Genomic DNA, 17,096 nt, shown 5'->3' with positions numbered 1-17,096 from the left:
AGTGTTTTTAAAATCAGGAATGGGGGGCGTCTGGGTGGTACAGCGGTTAAGCGTCTGCCTTCGGCGCTGGGGGTGATCCCGGCGTTATGGGATCGAGCCTCACATCAGGCTCCTCTGCTATGAGCCTGCTTCTTCCTCTCCCACTCCCCCTGCTTGTGTTCCCTCTCTCTCGCTGGCTGTCTCTACCTCTGTCAAATAAATAAATAAAACCTTAAAAAAAAAAAAAATCAGGAATGGGAGTGCACCTGGGTGGCTCAGTGGGTTAAGTGTGTGCCTTTAGCTCAAATCATGAGCTCAGGGTCCTCAGTCCCAGGCGGGCTCCCTGCTCAGCAGGGAGTCTGCTGCCTCTGCCCCTTCCTGGCTGCTTTTGTGTGTGTGTGCGCGCGTGGGTACACACACACACTTGCTCTCTCTCAAATGAATAAATAAAACTTTAAAAAAAATAAAATTAGGAATGGATGTTGAATTTGCCAGATTTTTTTTTCCTTTCTACAGCCACTGAGAGCATCCTGCTTTTCCTTTTTTTGGTTTGCTAATACGGTGAATTATACTAATTAGTTTTCAAATCTCAAACCAATCATGTATTCTTGAGATAAACCATATTTAGTCATGTAATTAATTTCTTGTGGCTGCTGTGATAAATTACCTTAAACCAGATAGTTTAAGACAACAGAAATTTGTTCTCTCAAATTTGGGTGGCCAGAAATCCAGATTAGTTTCACTTGCTCAAAACCATTATATTAACATGGATTTGCTTCCTCTGGAGGCACTAGGGGGGAATCTATTTCTTGCCTCTTCTGGTTTTTCATGAAGGCTGGCATTCCTTGTCTTGTGGCTACATCATTCCAATTATTCCAATCTCTGACTCATAGTCACTCATACTGCCTTCTTTCTTTCTATGTCAAATCCTCCTTTGTCTCCCTTTTACAATGATACTTACGATTGCCCTTTAGGCCCACCCAGATAATCCAAGATAATCTCACCATCATAATTTAATTACACCTACAAGTTTCTTTTGCCATACAAAGTAATGCTCACTAGTCCCATCATTCAGGACATGGATATCTTTTGAGGAGATATTTTCCAGCTTGCCACAGTGCACTCTCTGACCCTTAAAAATTCATGTCCAACCCAACTGCAAAATACATTAACTTCAACCCCGACACGCTCAAAGTCTCAAACTACTACAGGATCAACTAAAATCCAGAATTTCACCTGAATGCCATCAGTTAAAAAGTCTGAACTCTCAACATCTAATTCACATAGAGGATGACAACTTTGGGTAATATCCATCCTGTGGCAAAATTCCTTTCCATCTGTAGACCCTGTCAATGTAGGAAACAAGTTAGTTGCTTCCAAAATACAGTGATGAAGCAGGCATAGGATAATAGTAATAGATTTTCCATTTCAAAAGGAAGAGAATGGAAGGAAAAAAGTGATCCCAGTCCTAAGACATTAAAATAACCTAGCAGGGTAAATTCTCTTAGGTCTCCAGGCCTAGAACTAATCCTCTGTGGCTCAGGAGTCTACCCTCTGCACCTTTGACTTCAGGCTCTGCACCTATGGCTCTGGCTTCGGAGACAATTCTTCCTTTTTCTTGAAAGGTATATTGTGTTTACAAATGAAGAGTTTTATTAATCTATTTCCTGTAGAACTTGGGGAGTTTGACAGACAGCCATATGGGTTAATGAACTCGAACTACCTTTGAACTGGATCTGTCTGGCACTAGCTCTAGAGAGCCACTTGTCAAATAGTCAGGAATTTGGCAAGCCCATTGTTAAATCATTCCTGGCCTGAAATTGATCATGTCTGGAGTTTTCATAACAGACAAATTAGCACATGACACAAATCAAAACTTTTTTTTTCTTTCTAGAGAACTCGTTTACTAATGTACCAGCAGATATACTATAATGTGTCTAAGCAATTTATCTAGTTCCAGGCACAGCAAAACAAATTAGATCACATTCATGAGATAAAAATCATAGAGGAGGGGCGCCTGGGTAGCACAGTCGTTAAGCGTCTGCCTTCAGCTCAGGGCGTGATCCCAGCGTTCTGGGATCGAGGCCCACATCGGGCTCCTCTGCTGGGAGCCTGCTTCTTCCCCTCCCACTCCCTCTGCTTGTGTTCCCTCTCTCGCTGGCTGTCTCTCTGTCAAATAAATAAATAAATCTAAAAAAAAAATCATAGAGGAAGTTTCACAAGCTGGTGGACAATTTACGTGGCCCTTACATGAAGAAAAAGCCATGGAGGACATGGTGGTCCTTGAAGTCACTTTCTTTGGTTGGTGGACCTAGAAATACAAAGTTGTATGCTTGCGTTCTGGTGGCAAGTCCAAAAACATTTATTATATGACATCTAGCAGGTAATTTAACATGGGAATTATAATAAGCATTTATTCCTTGGAGTTTTTTTATGTCATTATTTCAAGTGTTTCTTTGGATAATGAAAACATGCTTTTCAAACCCCATTGCTCACATATAACCCTAATTAAAATATGTAGTGTGATGTCAGAATCGTTCATTAATTAAATCAGTCATTTCGGTTACTGACGGAGATTAATAAAGTGTCCTGTGAGCCTAAAAGAGAATCTTGGGCACACAAAATAAAGAATTTCCATAAGGAACCAGTATTGCTGATGGAAAAACATTGAATATACGTGAAATAATTCAAGTAGAATATAAAACATAAAATGTGATGTCCAGAAGTGCAGAAAAGGGAGCCCGAACCAGGTCAAAGAGTACGGAGGGTGTAGTGAGTTCTATATTGATGAGCCATCATTGTTGAAAAGTAATGATCATTTTGTGCTGGAATTAGTACCCTCAAAGTTCTTAGAAATTTCCAAAATAAGTGATGCCAATCTTTTTGGGTAGTATACCCCATATGTGAAACATGTTGACTAGAACCCCACAGACAAACCCTTTTGAGAAATGCTATTTTTTTTCTGTAGAAAAAGATGTTTCAAAAGTTCCTTTATATAATATATAAAATTCATCCTCTCATTTTCAAAGTTGTTATTTTTACATTCTGCTGATATTTTTCTATTACATGGCTTTGTTAGCAAATAGCATTTTCCCCCTTTGCTTATTTCCATAATAAATGAGAAACTAGAAATGCCACTCACTTTTCTAGATTTGGAATTGCTGTGTAACGAAGTTCTGGCCAATAACACCCCAATGGAAGTCCATGTTGAGCTGAAGGAGATACTCGTTTGCTTCCTTATAGATGGAAGAAGTGCCAAGTTTTTCCCTTCCTCCTGCCTCAAAAGTATATGTGGTTCTAGACCTTTGTAAATCTATGATGAGCAGTTGCAAAGCATCTAAAGACAACAGGCCAATGTAAGCAGAGGAGAAAAATAGAAATAAACTGGGTCCCTGATGGTGATACTGAGCTGCTGAGCAAGCCCCAGATTACCTTCATCAAGAATCCTTAACTAACTCTATGGCTTAAAGCACTATTATCTGAGTTTTCTGTTCTTCCAACTGCAGCATTTCAAACAGAACAATAATTACAGATTGTTCTGGTTCTGGACACAAAGGGTGGTAAATATATCTTAAGAAAAAAAAAATCTCATGATCTCAGTTTCTCCTTTCCTCAACCCTCTGAATTCTTTACCTTCCTTCAAAGCCAAACTTCGGGAAAGGGTGGTTTTTCGTACTCACCCCGATCTGGCTTCCGTCTCCATATATCCTCTGACACTTCCCACTTCCAACGGAACCTTTATGCCCTCATCTTTTTGCACCGCACTGAAGTTATTCAAATATTTGGTAATGTACTCACTTTTGAGACAGTTTTCTCTTTTACATTACCTGATAGCCTATCTCGCTGCTTATTTTTTGTCATCTTTTTTAATTGTTCTTGTGCTGAAAATGAAATCTTAATACTGACGTTCCTTGAAATTTGGCTCCAATACTTTCCTCTTTGTCTTTATACTCTTTCCCTAAGTGATAACATACTTCTCTTGGCTGTAAAAATATCAATACACTAATGACTCATAAATTTATATCTTAAGCCCAGACATTTTTTCTGAGCTTCGGTCATATGCATCCAATCATTCATTTCACATTGCTGCTTGACCAGCTCCCGCTGTTTCAAATGTAAGTTTTTATAAATTGTCTTATAATTGCCCCATCTATTCATCCCAAATTCTTTTCTATTTTGTGAAAGGCACCCTTATTCAATGTCCAGTTATTTGTTCAAGCTTGAAATCTGAGGTTCCTGATTCCCCCCTTTAGAGTGAACTTTCTATCAAATTTACCATTAATTTCTTCTGATTCTACCAATCACTGTTCTCCATCTACATGACTGATATCTAGGTTACATTACTGCAGTGACCTCTTAACATGTTTCCCCCCCCCTTTTTTTTTTTTTAAGATTTCTATTTTTAAGTGACCTCGACACCTGACGTGGGGTTTGAACTTACAACCCTGAGATCAAAAGTCACATGCTCTACTGACTGAGCCAGCCAGGAGCCCCAACATGTTTCCCTCTTTCCATCATGGTTAGTCTCCAACTTATCTTCCATTATACAGAAGTCAGAGGATTTTTTAACGTAAAACAAAAAAAAGGAAAGGAAAGAAAAAAGAAATTCAGTCAGTTTCTCACTAGCTTCAACTCTTTTGATATCTTCACATCGCAGTTGGGACAAAATCCAAACATTACTCCATGGCTTACAAGGCCCTGAAAGTTTGCATTATTCTGCTGAAGCACATTTCCCCATGCTTATGAATCATTTTCCCCATCGTGCACTAAACTTTTAACTGCTCAGAGAATTAGCTCATGCTGTTTCTTATCCTTGTAATATTTTCTTTGGGTGGCTAGCCAAGTATCTTCAAGTATTAGCTTAAATTCTATACAGATTTTTTTTCCCTGTTTAAAGTTGACTTCCCTTCCGTTCTCTATTCCAGCAGTTTATTACTCTATTTATTTATTTTGTTATACTTATTACTTTTAATGGAATGTATATACATACATAGCTTGTTTTGATTCAACTATGAGCTTTACTTCTAACTTATTCACCAGTATGTTTTCAGTGCTACCACAAGGTATGGCAAAAAAAACCACATTTATTTAACAAATAATCATTGAATAACTACTATGTACCAGGCACAGTTAGAGGTGCTGGTTATGTGATAGAGAATAAGTTACCCTCTGTTGTGAATTTTGTGCTCTGATTTTGTGAACTTCTCTCCAGAGTGCAGCCAAATAAGACTTCTGTGTCAATTATATCTCAATAAAGCTGGGGGAAAAAATAAGTCCTCTATGGGAAGATAAATTTTAAATTGAGTCCTAAATTATAAAAAGGCAATAATCAAACAAAATTCTGGGGAAGGAATATTCAAGACAGACAATGCAAAAATACAAAGACTCTAAGTTACATGTTCAAGAGACAAAAGAAGGTCTATGTCTAGAATGATGATACTGTCAAGAGCAGTTTAGGATGATACCGCGGAATTAGGCAACTTGTGTAGAGGTTATGGACAAGTTTATGCAGGGAGTTGTACTGATTGGACGGAAGGAGAGAGGAAGGGAGGGAGGGAGCGAGAAAGTAAGGACAGAAAGAAAGAAGATATTGGCAGTGCTGATTATATGACCCACTGATTGAGAATATGGCTAAAAGATAGTGAAGAGTCTCCTGCTGCTGGCTCACATAAAGTGATTTCATAGTGTTCTGGAAGTTCATTGAATCTGCTACTTCGTGTTAATGGACATCTGACCGACCGGAAATTTCTAAACCCTGACAGTCACTTCTACCATCCTCATATGTGCTGGAGCTTCATTTTACTAACTTAATGTTTCAGCTAAATGAATTCTCCATGAATATTTTTTTGACATAGCGACTACTTTCTCATCTCTCATTGGGAAGAGGTCAATGTCAGGCAGCTCTGAAAGGAGGGCTGCGAGGCTCTGCTTGCAAGAGAGGCACCATCATGTCCAGAAGCAAAGCCTGCAGGAANNAAACCCATGGACACCAGAGATGAGGCGGGCTTAGAAAGTTCATCCCTTTGCCAGAAACCCCATGACCTCCTCCCTACCGTGTCATTTCAGCCTAAGTAAACAGAAACATTCTTTAATAGAGATTTTTGACCAACTGTGCTCTACTATTCCCCAACATGCTGGTAACTACTTACTCTCTCATTAAAGTTCTTATCTCATTAAAGACTAGTAATTTGAGAACCAATTTTCATTTTAGGCCACTAACATACACCAGCCAGTAATTTGCAAATAGGTAATTTGTTGGCTAATTCTTAAAGTACTTTTTTTTTTTTTTGCAATCTAGACTATACAAGTTTCAACTTAAATGTTTTGTTAGTGAAAAATATTATATATACATGTATATATACATATATATGTGTATTTATATATACACACATGGATTTGGGTAAGCTCTTAAGTAAATACTGACTTTTTTAAAAAGATAGCATGTCATCCATTATTTCTCTATTCTAGCACATTTTTAGCTATATGTTTTTCATTTTCATTTTGGAATATATTTATAGGCATTCATATGTTCAGTGTGTTTGTGCTCATAATGTAATCATTTTATTGTAATAACAGCTAGCATTTATTTGGTATGTCCTCTGTGTCAAGCAAAGTTCTAGCACAAGTTACAAGGTTCACCTCACTTAAGCCTCAAAACAGCTTTATGAGCTTGTTATTATCAATTAAACCATTAAATCTGTGAAGAAACTGAGGCAAGGGCATACTGAATAGTATCCTTAAAGATTTATAGATTATAAAAATGATGGCAAGAAGAGTCTGACCAGAAACTAACTGATTCCAGTTCACTCATTGCTTTGGGAAAATTTGGCATTTGGGCTTAAAGAATATTATTACTAACTTTGTTAGGGGAAAAATCAGTTTGGCACTTGTTAAAATGGTAAGGAAGACTTTATTTAGGACTATTGTGTAGGTGTCAAGACTTTGACAGTAGATGAGAGATCATACTCTACTCAAATACAATAATAACAAGTGGGGCTTAACAGCCAAAGAGCGGGGTAGGGTGCGGAGTGTAGTGGATGGAAAGAAAGTTAAGAGGAGACATCAAGGTAAGTCAGTTCATGCCAAACTGATTTAGGATTCTTGCTGAGGGCAGCCAGGGTGCTCAGATATCAATGGTGGGGAATGAGGAATCTGACCAGATATCAAGAATGGAAGGATTCCCTTTAAACTGACCTAGTAAGATTCTTGCTAAAACTGGGCCATGTAGGCCTGACACGGATAGAGGCCAAGGTTGAGGCCTAGTTAAGAAGAGGGCTTAAAGGAACCTAACTAAAGTTTGGTCAAAGAGAACATCTTATCAATTTGTTGCCGGGTGAACTGGGGAGACCTCCCCCCAACCTGGTCCTGAAGACTTCACCCAGCCCATCCCAAAGATGTAGCTGAAGGCTCTTGGTATTGTCATGAGAAAGAATTCAAAAACAGACACAACACAAGCAGGATAGTTCATTAAAGCCAAAGTACGCTCTTGAGATGTGAGTGTAGGGGAGAAAGAGAGAGAGAGTTGCGAGTGCGCGGGCTATATGCCTAGAGGTTTGGGTTCCTATCTTTTATTGACAGCTGTTAACTAGGGGGTAGAATATTCATTACTTGGGGCAGAGATTTCTCAGAAGAAGGGTTTCCAGACTTTTCTTCTTTATTTGGTCAGTGGTTCCAGTCAACTCTCAGCCATCTTGGGCCTGTCTGGTTTGATCTGGCTTCCTATGGCTCTGTCTTGGAGTGCTGCTGGGACAGGCTACTGACTTTCCCCACAGCTGCTCCTGACTTCCTTTTTGCTGGCCTCCAGGCAACCTGGTAGAACCTAACTGCCTCTAACAAATTCACAAGAATAATAGAATTTTAGGGGCACCTGGGTGGCTCAGTCAGTTAAGTATCTGCCTTTGGCTCAGGTTGTGATTCCAGGGTCCTGGGATTGAGCCCCTGCTCAGCCAGGAGACTGCTTCCCCCTCTCCCTTTGCCCCTCCCCCTGGCTCATGCTCTCTTTCTCTCTCTCTCTCTCTGTGTCAGATAGATAAATACAATCTTTTAAAACTAACTAACTAAATAACTAAATAAATAAAATCTTTAAAAAATGAATAGAATTTTATAGATTGGGAGGACCTTAGAAATAACCTGAGTCAACCCATCTTTATGGAGAAAGATGCTGAAGACTCACGTGCAGCTAGTTGCCCAAAGTCACTTGGTTGCTGGAAGACGTGAGACAACGACTTAGCCCTGTGCTTTTGCCTTTACACTATTATTGTCTCTTATTGGATTATTTACATATTATCCCAATATATAAGAAATTAGATACTCTATAAATGCAGAACGGCACAACATATAATAGATAAAATTGACTTTAAAACTCCCAATAAAAATTGGCATTATTTGTTTTAGATTGCTCTTCTTTAAAAAAAATCTATATCTAGGTTTACTAACAAATAGCGTATTTGTTGTTTAAATTGGTGTTGACTGGATAGTTATGCAGGATCTTTAAATGTCAAATGGGAGTCTATGGAAATAGATTGGAATTCCAATCTCTGTACTCAAGGTCTTCTATGGAGCTGTAAATGAAAAACAGTGTGTGAGAACATTGTTTTAGCACCTGTTTTATTGCCTGCACTTGATGTAATTAGTGTATTTAAAGACAGCCCTATTGGTTACACCATATGGTTTGTAATCATTAGTATAATAATAGATGTACCATTTAAAATGGAGCTCAACAACTGAGTGCTATTGTCCCATTATGCCAGCATAATAGGGGCTTTTCAGAGAATTGACTGAATCCCAATTTTGAATCTCTGACACATTTAGGTTCCCTAGGAGAAGAAATTTTAGGTGATAAAAAGCAAATTTTCTACTGTTATTTGATTTAGATATTAGTAAATATTTTATGCTTCCTTTGACATGTCTGACCCTAAAATAATGATATTTTAAATAAACTATTATTAATGATGACAATGAATCTCATTAGCATTTTGAAATGTGAAGACGTGCTAGCTTCCGGCTTACTAACACTGGATTTCCATTGTGAAAGCTTAATTAGCTTTTATTCACACTAATTTCAGTTGTTATTAAAATAAGAAACTTGTTTTTTCCTTATGTAAAAAGGTTAGCAGGAAATTAAAAAAGTAGCACAGGTCCTTATAAACTGTGGAAATAGTCCCTTTAAAAAAAAAAAAACCTCGAAAACATCCTGTGTTTACAGTTTTCTCCTAAGTGACAACACCTAAAAGTTAATCAGTGATTCTATCTTCTCACTTAGTAGAAGCTACAAGAGGTGACAAGCAAAACAAGAATCCCATTGGAGATACGATTGCGAGCAAAATCAGAAGACACCGCTTCCCAGGGCTGTTAACCAAGGCTCACACATGCCTACATACACATTTGTAGATGGATGCACGGAAGAATCTACAATAGTGACTGCATATTATGTAAGTATTGCCAAGAATAAATTTAAATTCGAATACATACTTAGTACTTCTCCGCAAAAAAAAGACTAATCTCCATGCTGAAATTCCAAATTTGATGGAAGAATGAAAACTATGTATAGTCAAAAAAGAAAGCCTAAATGCCTAGGTTTTCCTCTAACATATAAAACGAGTTCATGTAATTATAATTTCCAAACTACACCAATATAATTGTTCTCAATTGTTCTCTAACTTTTTTTTTTAATATGAGAATCGCTTTGAAGTAATACAGACAACAAAATACTTAGGATTCCACTGCCGTGTGGCGCAAGATACATACTCAGCTTTTTCTAATTGAAAGAACCACATGACCTTAGCACCACTATCCCTTGCCTGACACCCACCACCACCTGTGCTGCTTTGCGTTTCCTTCCTCCACCTACTTCTGCCTCTGGAGGCCGATGCTTTCACATTGTATTTGCCAATTAATGCAGTTTGATTATCGCCCAGGAAGCAACACTCCCTTGCTCTGACTTAGGTCTTCCGTGCGCCAATCCCATTCGCTGCGGCTTCTCTCTTGGGTGTGCCCTTGTCATTTGCCTTCCGACAACACTTCACCCACTGATGGGATGTTGGTCACATATATTAAAAACAGATCGATGCCTCCCAATAGTTTCTCTGGTTAGGCTGATACCTCCGGTTGCCCCAGTTGCGCTCTTTCAGCTATCTAATCATTTCTCACTTTGAATGAGATAAAGTTATCGCTGAGCTTTACCACTCTTAGCTCGTTTATGGAGGCATACGGTGGAAGGCTTGGTCTGTAAGATGTTAGTATTCTATAAACTTCATACAACTTTGGTAGAATGAGCAAAAATAAGAGCCATCTATTGTACAATGCATTTACATAGTTTCCTTTATGCCTTACGATAGCCCCCAATTCAGTGTCCTTACCCACAATTCCCTCTCTTACTTTTGTGTTCATTGTGCCCTTTAATCCTCACTCCATTCCACTGCATGTATATACTGAGGGGCACTACATTTTACAACTTGTAACAATGGCTACCAGGAATTTTTCTGCCTACCTCGGTTGATGTAAATATAGATGAGATGTGAAGACTGGACAGGCACTTGCTAGCTTCATAAAGTTAGCATCTACTAAGGATAGGCTAGGATACCCTGTCTGAGGAGCAGTGTTAAATGCCTGGCTAATAGAGGAATGATTAAATAAATGTGGAAATTTAAACTAAATGGAATACTAAACAGATGTTAAAATTACAATTATAATGAATATATTTATTTATACATATATATACATATAAAGGTAAGTTAAAAATAAAAAATAACGAAAATTTAAAATCTAATAATTAAATATTTAAATATATTTTAAAATATTGGATGAAACGTGGTTTTATTTTATTTTTTTTTAAGATTTTATTTATTTATTTGACATAGACAGCCAGCGAGAGAGGGAACACAAGCAGGGGGAGTGGGAGAGGAAGAAGCAGTCTCCCGGTGGAGGAGCCTGATGTGGGGCTCGATCCCAGAACGCGGGGATCACGCCCTGAGCCGAAGGCAGATGCTTAACGACTGTGCCACCCAGGCGCCCCGAAACGTGGTTTTAAATAAAAGTCTTTAATAATGTTGATATAGTTTTTCTTAGATTGAAGGTTAATTTATACACAATAAAATGCAGTTTTGAAACTGGATAGTTAGATTAGATATAATGAATATATTCATTGTATAAGCACATGCCAATTACATATAGAACATTTCCATCAAATCTGTAAGTTCACTGGTAACTTTTCAAGTCAACCACCACCGACCGTGTCCAGATCAAACCACTACATTAATTTTTAGAATGATTGCCTGTCCTAAGATTTCCAACAACCAGAATTATATTCTCTTCTCTTTTGTCTCTGGATTCTTTTGCTCAACAAATTTTTAAGAATCATTAATGTTATTACTTTGACCTTATTGAGTAAGTCCATGACTTTGGCTTTGCCACAACTTAATTATCTATTCACCTGTGCATAGCCCTTTCTTTTGTTTCAGTTCGAGGCTATTAACCACTCTATTTCTTTATAAATAATTCTTCTGTACAGCAGTTTTCATTTCTTTAGGAGAAATACCCAGAAGTGTAACTCTACTGTCATATAGTCATGGAAGGACAAACTTTCTAAGAAATTACCTGTTTTCTAAAGTAGGTGCTTTGTTTTTTGTTTTACTCTTCCCAGAAAATACATATTTAGTTGTTCCACACCCTCACTAACCCTTGACGTTGTCACTCTTGAATTTTATCCATTCAATGAGGAACAAAGAGAAACTACAAATGAGTATTCATGATGTATAGGCCAGTTCCCTGGTGTCTTTTGAAAAGCAGAAATTTCAATGTTGACCAAGTCCAATTTATACATTTTTCCTTTTGCTATGACTTTTGTGTCATAGAAATCTTTGCCTGCACAAAAGTAAAAAATATTAACCCAGTTTTTTTATGAGAAACCTTGTTGTTTAAGTCTTCTTATTGAAATTTATCACCTATTGTAAATTCGTGTATGTAAATGTCCTGAGGTTTATCAATATTCGTATAGATAACTAGTTGGTCCAGAAACATTTGTTGAAATAATACCTTTCTCAGTTGGATTCTCTTGTACCTTTCTCAATTTCATTTGGCTGTACATTGTTTACATTCTGGGGGGCTCTTTTCTGTTGTACTATATTTTTGTTTCCTGCTTATTGATGCTTAAGCCCATTCCACACAATATTGATTACTGTAGCTGTACGGTAATTTTTAAAATGAGTTACTATAAATCCTCTAATTTTGTGGTTCTTTTTCAAGATTAGTTTGGCTCTTCTATCACCCTTGTTTTCATTACATAACTTTTAAAATACACTTATCAAAATTTTATGCTTTATAAAATTCAAGTCAGCATATAATTGGACCTTCCCTATTTATCCACTATGACAAGATTTCATTTTAATTGGCATCTTTAGTCCATTCACAGTCAGTACAATTACTGACATGTCAGGCTTTTTGTTTAACACATTCGTTATTGTTTTCCTTTGTTCCTCATTTCCAATACTCCTTAGTTGAGTATTTTTATTCTTCTATTCAATCTTCTGTATAAGGTTTTAGCAATACCTCTTTATTTTTTCCTTTATGAGCTTCTCTTTATATCTTGGATTATTTTTATAAGTTCTGACCTGTAAGAAATTTATAACACTAGGTTTTCCATTTATACCCCTTTTTATCCTTTGTGTAGTTTTAAACTACTTCATATGTATGTGTATCTCCAATACCCTGCTTCTATTTTTGCTTAAAGTAGTTTTATAAATTTAATAAAAGGAAGAAAAGAGTCTGTTCTATTTTCTATCCACTTACTCATCTTAACTAGTTCTTTCTTTCTCTCTATAAGTCCAAATTTCCATCATATCATTTCCATGATATAGGAAGGACTTAACAAAGAATCTAATTTTTCCTTTCTTTTTTAATGTGCGGATGTTGATGGTAAATTCTATTTTCATACATTTGGAAATGCCTTATTTTGCTTTGATTTTTGTTCCTGTTTTCCCCAAGCACTTTAAATATGCTATTCCGCTGTGTTCTAGCTTCCCCTGTTTCTAAAAAGGAGTTAGCGCGGTGCCTGGGTGCCTCAGTCCTTAAGCTGCTGCCTTCGGCTCAGGGCGTGATCCCAGAATCCTAGGATCGAGCCCTACATCGGGCTCCTCCACTGGGAGCCTGCTTCTTCCTCTCGCACTCCCCCTGCTGTGTTCCCTCTCTCACTGGCTGTCTCTTCCTCTGTCAAATAAATAAATAAAATCTTTTAAAAAAATAAAAAAATAAAAAGGAGTTCGTTATCTTCAATTGTCATTAAGTCATTCTTGTCATTGTTTCCCTGAACGTACAGCGTTTTTTTTCCTTGCTGCTTTAGAAAATTTTTTTCATTGTCTTTGTGTGTTTAGCGGTTTGAACAGCATGGGCCTAGTTTTTTAAAATTTATTATTATTATTATTATTTTGTATTTATCCTGCTTTCTGTACAAGATTTTTAAGTTGATGTTTTTGTTCATATTTGGTAAGTTTGAAGCCAGTATTACAATAAACCATATTTTATCTCTCTTATATCTCACAGGGCATTGGCTTTCTTCATTTGCTTTTTAAAATAAACTTTTTATTTTAGAATAGTTTTAGATTTACAAAAGGGCTACAAAGGTAGAACAGAGTGTTCCTGTCTACCCCATACCCTGTTTCCCCCACTTTACTTTAGTACACTTTTCAATATTGATTTATCAGTTAAAGTCTACTCTACCCAGATTGTCTTACTTTTAAATGAATGTCCTTTTTTCTCTTCCAGAATGCCATACAGGATTACAGTAGAGTTCGTCTTCAGCCTTCTAGGCTTCTCTATACTGTGACAGCATCCGGGCTCTCCTTGTTTTTGATGCCCTAGACAGTTTTCAGGAGGACTGGTCAGATTTTTGTAGAATACCCCTCAACTGGGGATTGACTGTTGTTTCCTTTATTTTTTGAGTAGAGTTACGAAACTTGGGGAGAGACCAGAAAGGTGAAGTGCCATTCTCACTGTATTATACCTAAGATACATAAGATACACACACACACACACACAAATACATACATACACACACACACACACACGTGTGTGTGTATGTGTGCATATACTGATGTGGCTAATGATGCTACCCTTGCTCACCGTTCTGCCCACCCCCATACTGTTTGGCAGAAAGTCATTGTATTGAGCATTCATTTCAAGAGCGTGAAGTTATACTCTACCACCGTTAGTGCAGAATCATTTACTTTCATCTTTCTTCTCTCAGTGTTTTAATACAGATAATGTCCACTGATCTGTTTTCAGGTTATTACGGATTGTTTCTTCTGCTGTGTCCAGGCTGCAATTAATGCCTCTAAAATGCTTTTAACTGCATATTTTCAGTTATACTATTTCCATTTGGTTCTTTTTGATGTTTTTCAAATTTCTCCTGAAATTTTACTTCACAAACGATATCCTTTATTTCTTCTTGTAGAATCTTCAGTATATATTTAGCTCTTGGTCTGCTAATTTTTCTTAACTATAGTTCATATTTTTCTTTGCGTGCCTAATAATTTTTGCTGTGCCCTGGATATTGTGTATCATGCATTTAATGTTTGTCTCTTAATACTAAGTATTATTCCATCAGGCAACTAGTTAAAATACTAGCAGATCACCTTAAAATTACTGTTTTTTTCTTATAGCCCTTGGCCACATCTCTTAATACTTGGAGATGATCTTTAACTTAAAGGCATAGAACTTGTGTTGTGTTTATAGAAAACCCAAGTTATTTGCAAAGTCACTTTCGCTTGGTGATACTGAATCATAAATGTCTTTTCCGATTTAGCAGCAACTGAAATAGCAGCCCTGCTCTTTTCATCTTTCCCTCTATTCTCTGGAGCCCTGTCCATTCATTAACATTTCAGGGTTCACCCAAGCGTTTGGGAAAAGTTATAGAAAGGTTTGGGGCCTTTATCTTCTATGGCTCACTCATTTCTTGGATGCCCAATTTATGGTTTCTTCGGCAGTCCTGACATCTTTTGACTACTCTGGCCAATACGACTTTGGTTTTATGGTTAATAAAATCAGATTTTGTGAACTGTTCAAACTTGGGAGTGTCCTCAGGGACAAAGTCACTGTTTTATTATGTGAAGTGGTGTTTTTTTGGTTGTTTTTTTGTTTGCCCTTTATGGTTAAATTAGTGCAGCTTCTGGTTATTTTGGTTACTTTCAAAGACCTCAAAACTATCATTTTTTAAAAATATGTTTGCCAATGTTTGCAACTGTCCTAGTAGAAGGGTTAATCCAATAAAAGCTACTTTGGCATTATTGGAAATAGAAATCTGTATCTCTTTTATTTTTTCTTAAATAAAGATAATTTTAATTGGATAGGTGTTATCTATAACCCATTAATATGTATAGTTTACAAATTTATGTACTTACTAATTTTCAATTAAACAGTATGTCACTAGTTTACATTTGGGGAAACTGAGGCTCTACTACATGAAATTATAAGCCAATAAACAATATCAGATATTAAATGCCATGGTTGGAATCATATGCAGGCTTATTACATTCCAAACACTACATTTACAAAAAATATTTAAAAAAAACAAACAAAAACGTAAGGAGTAAATGACATATTTATTCTGAAGTTAATGTTACTATATATATTGAATAAATTAAGAAAACTGAATTCACAAAAAAATTATTTAAATAAGCTATTAAAAACTCTGATTTTTTTCAGGGATACCTGGTGGTTCAGTTGCTTAAGCTTCTGCCTTCCACTCAGGTCATGATCCCTGGGTCCTAGGATTGAGTCCTGCATTGGGCTCCTTGCTTGGTGGGGAGCCTGCTTCTCCTTCTGTCTGCTTTTCCCTCTGCCTGCTGCTTTCCCTGCTTGTGCTTGCTCTCTCTCTCTGACAAATACATAAATAAAAACCTTTAAAAAAAAAACAGCAACTCTGTGTTTTCTAATTTAAAAATATTTTAAGTGACTGCCATATATGTTAGACTTCAATTTTCCTAACCAATTTAATGGACGTGAAATTAATATTTATTTATGGAAAATTAGCCATAATGTATTTAGAAAAATGCAAATGATTTCATGATAAGAGGAAGAGCTCTGTATTTTTTAAAAAAATTCCCTTCAAAAATAGCATTTTGTAAAATAGCACTTTATTTTAATGTAATGATAAATTTCTTGGCCATTTACGTAAAACCATGATCGTAATACAAGTGTGAAAAACAGATATTCATAAAATATACTGAAAACATGTAGAGCAAATGATATATTTCGCTATCAGAAATACAAGAAAAATTGTGTACAAACTAGGAAAGGTTTAACAGTTATATATATGCATATATACATATTAAATAATCTGTGAAAGGGTCAGACTCTGCCACCGATTATCTATGTGAACTAGATCAATTACCTGAACCTTTCTGATCCTCAATTATTCATATGGAAACAAGCACAGTGAGAAAATAAGATATAGTGTTTACAATCAAGGGGGAAAATGGACAGGCAATTATAACAGTATATGAAAAGAATGACAATGTTTACTTTGGGGTCAGAAAAGCCTACCCGGAGTAAATGACATCTAAACTGACGTTAAAAAATGTGTATGAATTAGCCAACAAATAAGCAGAAAAGAGTATTATGTGCAATGGATCAGAAGAAAAATACAGTGGTTAGTGTTGAAATTGAAAGAAATTTAACCTGCTGCAGTATATAGAGCAAAGGAGGTAGGGATAAGATATGAGGCTAAAGGGAAGCAGTGGCCAGATTTATATGAAATGCAAAATCTCAATACATTTCATTAACAGTTTAAAGTATATCCTAAGTGCAATTGGATGACATTGAATGGCATTAAGCAGAAGTAGCTCAAGATTAGATTCAACTTTAAAAATATAATTTTGACTACAGAATAGAAATTATGTTGGGAGCAGGGGAAAAATATGTTGCTTTATTATCGAATAATATATGTAATTTGCCCAACTAAGCAGCTACAATAGAGCAACTGGAAATAAAGAAAATTTCCCTCATGTTCCCATTAACTTGTTCTGAATCAATTTATTAACCAAGATGCAACCTCTATTCAAGTCAATTACATGACTCATGCCCATTCACAAGGTCAGTATGTACAGGTGCTTAGTTGAACTGTG

The sequence above is a fragment of the Ursus maritimus genome, unplaced genomic scaffold (genome assembly GCF_017311325.1).
Source record: "Ursus maritimus isolate PB19 unplaced genomic scaffold, ASM1731132v1 scaffold_10, whole genome shotgun sequence".
NCBI classification, from domain to species: Eukaryota; Metazoa; Chordata; class Mammalia; order Carnivora; family Ursidae; genus Ursus; species Ursus maritimus.
Note: the sequence above shows the minus strand (reverse complement) of the source record.